At 29.9% G+C, this 6,184-nt stretch overlaps 1 long non-coding RNA gene across 1 annotated transcript; it reads left to right on the top strand.

Annotated features, from left to right (window-relative positions):
• The first annotated feature begins 1,659 nt into the window (after positions 1 to 1,659).
• On the top strand, positions 1,660 to 2,719 carry LOC147806581 (uncharacterized). Its single transcript, XR_015435983.1, has 2 exons — positions 1,660 to 1,810; positions 2,596 to 2,719. It is a non-coding gene; the product is annotated as an uncharacterized LOC147806581 (long non-coding RNA).
• The last annotated feature ends 3,465 nt before the right edge of the window (positions 2,720 to 6,184 follow it).

Below are 6,184 nucleotides of genomic sequence, written 5' to 3'. Positions count from 1 at the left end.
ATATGAGATAAGATTCAAGCTAATTTTAGTGAACTAATTTTTTAACCCCCCTCACAAATTAATAAAGCAAACTTCATAAATTTTCATAATCTGAAAAATATTTTGTTTTTAAACTCCAGAAATGATGAGAAATTGGAAATTCTAACATTATCGCAGAGAAAGAAAGGAATTTTTTTTATTTTTAAATGTGCAGAGTAAATAAAAATATAACGCTAATAAATAAAGAATTTTGAAAATTAAATTCTAATAACATTAAATTATGTAAGGATCACAGAAAACTATAATATCAATGAAAAAAAATCAGAACCGAATAATTTCGGTAATAATAAGTGATTGATATTAGCAGCGATTACATTATATATAAGCGGGGATTACTGAACTTACATATACATTGCCTCTAGAGAGAAAAAAGTTATTCGAATTCTAGATTGTTCACCACATTAGCAAAATAAATTTTTCCAGTGTCATCGCACTGGATGGAAATAGAAACAGAAGATATATTTGTCACAGAAATTAAGTTAAAGTTGCCAGAATTAGTTACTTGTGTAATATGGCTTAGTTCAACATTAAAATTAAGATTAAGAGAACGCATCTTTTCACCAGAAATCATTTCTTCAATAACACCATAATAATTCCAGCAACACCATATTGAATTCTGACAAGTACAAGTTACTAAAATTTTTACGAAGAAATTAATGCAGCCTAGTTTAAGTTTACTTGCCCTTTTATACATAAGCTTGGTTTAGTTGAGTATCTTAAAAGTATTTGTATGTGTATCACCTATTAAATAATATCTGAAGTTAGTTAGCAAAAAGGCAACTATAGGTAAAGGAAAACTTGCATCCACTTAAAAAATTCTCATGCAAAATTCAAACTTTTTGTCCGTTTAGTCCACTAAGGCAACGCCCCGCTCTTCCGTGCCACAGGTCCTGGGTTCGATCCTTGGGCCGGGCAAGGTTGACTCATCCTTTCATCCTTTCAGTGGGTCGATAAATGAGTACCAAGCATGCTTGGGAACTAAACACTGGGGGTTCCGCGTTCGGCTGACCACCTAACCGGAACATCTGCTCCTGCATCCCAGAGCCCAAGGTCAAGAAAACTGAAATGGGCACAGTAGACCTTGGCCCTCTATGGGCTGTCGCGCCACTGTGTTTAGTTTTATTTTAGTTTTTAGTCCGCTAAGGCAAAATCTTGAATATTATTCTAGATCAACATGATGCAGTTTAATATTTTGGAATGATTTTCAATTTATTTTTAATAAGACTCGTAAAGAGACTAAAAGAACATGAAAACTTTTCGTATAAATAGTGTGCTCTAATAAAATAGTTTTTATCTTTAATCCACAAAGAATATTGTATAAAACAAATTTACTGAGACAGCTATTCCAAAAAAATAATTTTATTATTTCAATTAAATATTAAAATCATTTTGGTGAACCTATACTTAATCTGCTTATATTGTAGTTAAAAAAGTTTAAAAGTATTATTGACTCTGGATTTTTGTTGTCAACATTAGTAACTTATCAAAGTTATATAAATATATATTTCAATTTCCTTCAATTTCTTTAAAAAAAATCTCATCTGAAAATTTCCAAATGAAACTTGCTATGCAACTTTTATATAACTTGATTTTACTCAACTTGAACATGCAACTTTTACAGAGCTGCTCCGTAAATGGCATCCAGAATTTCAAGGTTTGAATAAGGCTGTCAATAATACGTGCTCTGCAGCTAGGAGGAAGTGGAGACTAGTAACTGGAGAGCCTTTCCCTGGGAGTAACTCTAAATATACACCAAAAAGAAAAAAGACAAGTAAATTATTCTGCTTTGATTCAATGAAATCTTTTCACCTAAAAAATTACTGATAAAGTTTGCATGATCTTTGATTTTTGAAAACATTATTTTATAGCATTATCTTAAATTATTCCCTCAGGCAAGTAAACATATAAACTTAATGTTGCTTTTATTTCGATGGGGCATGAAAAACACAAAACATTGATGTTCTACATTCTTTTATTAAAAGATGATTGATTCTTGATCACATTAAATAAAAGGTTGAAAATGACCTTTTGTTTTTAAAAACCTTACGTGATAGACAATTATTTTCGGAATCAGCAGCATTGAGAATTGGTTTTAGTACAATTTCTTTTGCGAAATTGGACTAAAAATTTAAACAAGCAGGCCAGTGTAATTGAATTTATTCAAAATTTGCTGAGAAAAAAATTTAAATATCAGCATAACAATCCATAATTAAAAATGGTCGGTTGAATTATTGGAAAATTAAGAATTTCAATAAGCGTGTTATTTCTACAGCAGTTTTTATATGCATCTTATAGAAAAATTAGCTTTTTTAAGTGATATGTTTAAACAGTCAAAATAAAGAATTGAAATATACTGGGAGGAGAGTTTTGCAGGTCATTATTATTATTCATCTGCTGTTACTAAAGAAACCATTTATTTATTCAAAATTGAATAGAAATAATAATAAAAGGTGATTTATGCAACGAAATAAGCTTTAAAATATTATTCTAATCTTTTAAAATTTGTCATTATCAATGTAAATATGACTCTCGCTAATTCAAATTTTTTATTTATAGGTTCCAATGCTCCAAATAACGTAAGCACAGCAAACTTGCAGAAGAAGCAGAGTAATTGTCAAGAATTTTGATTTCTTGAACGAAAAATTAATTTTTTTTTGTTAATAAAAGTTTTTATTTGTAAGCTGGCTAAATTATTTAAATTTGCTGTTATTTCGCTTTTACAAAAAATTAGCGCCTTTAACATCTGTTCTATATAAATGAGTTCCCACATTTTTCTGAAACAAATGTATCCTCTTTTCACGACAGTTTAATTGAAATTATTAAAATTACAGAAGCATTTGAAATGTTCTTTTAAGGTTTATGAGTCAGCATACTTAACATTATTCAACTCTACATGTTAATTCAAGATTAATAAATTTTATGAACTATTTAATTGCAAATTAGCACAAGGTTCACAAACTATAAATTAAAGGCGTTAAGTGAAAATTCCTATTTTGAATTGTGTGAGGAAGAATACATTCCAATGGGTTGTATTTCAAAATTAAAGGAAGATATATTCTTTGCATTGCATTTTACTTTTCCTCACACAATACATGGAAATCAGTCGAAAATTCTTTCGAAAGAAAGATTCATCCGTATTCCGCCTATGTGTTTAGAAAATAGTTTCTTAGCATCAGGATTAGCAGTGAAAATTAAGACAGACCGTAAAAAGTTAATAAGTAATTACCACCTAATGTGTAACATTAAAAACTCCATCAGAGTGATAAATACCTCTACAAGTGAAAAGATATATATTTTAGGTTAAAAATTAGCAGTCTAAGGAGAAACATTTTAATTATATTTAATTACCAGCATTAGCATAAAAAAATATAACCTGAAGGGAAAAATGGCATATTTTAGTTTGATTAAAAAAATTTCCTTTACAAGCATAAAAACTTATATTTGAGGTGAAAAATTCCACCTTACGTTAGTAAAAAATCACCTTTCCAACTATCAAAAATTACACCTGAGGTAGATTTGAAATAACCTGAAGAGTAAAATGACATGCCTCAGGTTGAAAAATATATACCTCTACAAGCATAAAATTAGATACCTGAGGTTGAAAAATAATTACCTGAGGTCGAACAACATACACCTGAGGTTGATTTATAATAACCTGAAGTGTAAAATGACACACCTTAGGTTGTTGAATAAATACTTCCACAAGTGTAAAAAAATATATTTCAAGCTGATAAGTAATAAGCTAAGGTCGAACAAAATACACCTGAGGTTGATTTGAAATAACCTGAAGTGTAAAATGACACACCATACGTTGAAAAATATATATCTCTACAAGCATAAAATTAGATACCTGTGGTTGAAAAATAATTACCTGAAGTGGAACAAAATACACCTGAGGTTGATTTATAATAACCTGAAGTGTAAAATGACACACTTTAGGTTGTTGAATAAATACTTCCACAAGTGTAAATAAATATACTTCAAGCTGATAAGTAATAACCTAAGGTTGAAAATGAAACACTTTAAAGTAGTAAATATCTACCTCTCCCAAGATGTAAAATTAAACACCTCAAGTTGAAACATATATACCTCTGGAGGTATATATTAAGGAATATTTGAGGTTGGTTTTGAGGTATTCATTTGCACCCTTTTCAACCTCAACGACGTCTTTAAATAACAACCTCCTTTATACCTTTAAAATATACCTTGTTTATACCTCATTTATACCTCGATTTTTTCATAAGGGTAATTGATTCACCAAGGGCTTTAGGAATGTTTATCTGTACTTTGGAATGTACGTTTTTATTTTGACAAGTTAATAAAGTAGCAATTTTAACAGGATTTTGTGAAGTTATATACGTTGGAAAAATATTTTTCCAGAAATCTCTAATATATGTTTTATTAATCCCAAAATCTGTCAAATGTGCCTGCGGTATGCATTTGTGTCTTAATGCAGCAGGTATAATAGTTTATTAAATTTTCCTGCTTGTTAAGTCCCATTATCTAAAAGCATTAAAAGATCGGGTTCTTTATCTACATAAAATATTTTAAGTTTTTTCAAAAGCTTATCTTCCTTTAATGCTAATCTAACGTCATTAAGCTGTTTCCGATATTTTCTTCTACAGGATTTTACGTTGTCTAGGTAAATATTTCATCATCTGCGATATTTCTTACATTAACAAAATTCGTATCATTCTGGCAGATACTATCAGGTGGCATGTAATCAAGATCTATATTATTCCAATTCTTAGGTCAGATCTGCTATATAATTTTTTCTAGAAGACAAACATATAAATACAGCTCTGACACAGTTGCAACGTAGCAGCTTGTCACGCAATTGTCTTAAACGCCGAACCAACAACGAAACTATGTGATATATTACAAATAGTACATAAAATATATATTATAAACATTGCATTAAACAGTGAGCTCAGTTTAAGAACAGCATGACAAAGTAAAGAAAAATATTTTTCTAAGAACCGATTGTTACCAAATTTGAATTTTAAAGAACTTAAAGCTTTTGAGTTTTATTGGACAGGATAATTAATAAAAAAAAAATTCTTATAGTAGTTTGTAAATTTTTTTATACTTAACTGTATTCACGAAAATATTTATCACTTCTTAATATTCCTCTATTAATAAGTTTCTGATTTTGACTATTATTTCAATCCTAAAGTCTCGGAAAGTAAAAGTATATTACAAAGCAATCTCAAATTTTTACCTTTAGATTTATTGTCAAGACATTCTATGTTTACCATGTATAAAGGGATAAATCAAATTTACTTCAGGATTGTAAAAAATGTGCCAACATCTACAATTAAAATAATTTTGAAATTGTAAAACAGAATTTAACTTATCACGATTACTAAATTATCGTTTTAAGATTAATATGTTAATTTTATTTTACAAATCAAAGTAAAAGTTATTTCTACGAATTCGAGAAGAAACTTACTGTTGTCTATAATTTTATTGGAAAATGTACTTGAAAGAAATTGCTAAGAAAAAAAAAATTAGAAAAAAGTAGTAAATTTCTCATCTAAGATTGTAATCGGTTTCTGACTGAATCATGTTAGGAAAATATTCCCGAATTACAACGTAAACATTCCCAACAATTTCATTTTTAGATAATATAAATTTATATAATTTCGTAAGAGAGAAACTTCCGTTATACGACTTACCATTACAATATATACTGACTTCTAAACACAGGTAATTTGGTTTTAAACACAAGTAAATATTTTGAACTCTTATAGATCAGCTGACCGACATGTGCAGGGGGCAGGGAACTGTCCTTGCATCAGAAAGGTCCTGGGTTCAAATCCCGGGCAAGGCATTGATGTTTCTTTCTCTCTGTGTTCTATGTCCTTTCTCCTTTGTGTGTGTATGTGACCCGCCCTACAAACGGGTTGTGGTAGTGTGACGTGGGCGACGTTGCTCCACCGCCGTGGCTTCGCCACAGGTGCCCACTGGGTAACGAAAAGAGAGTTAGCAGTTCTAACACTTTCTGTGGCCAATGGACAATAGCTCCAAGTGCCCGCCATTAAAAAAAATTGTAGATCATTGGTAAATAGTTTAGTTAAATGTCTATGTCTATACTTGTCTCTTAAAAAAATCCAAATGACCTGCAGGTTTTACCCAAGCATTT

Source organism: Parasteatoda tepidariorum, chromosome 8 (genome assembly GCF_982258835.1).
Source record: "Parasteatoda tepidariorum strain Cologne lab strain chromosome 8, Ptep-v5.0, whole genome shotgun sequence".
In the NCBI taxonomy this organism is placed as follows: domain Eukaryota; kingdom Metazoa; phylum Arthropoda; class Arachnida; order Araneae; family Theridiidae; genus Parasteatoda; species Parasteatoda tepidariorum.
This window is presented reverse-complemented; position numbering and strand designations above follow the sequence as displayed.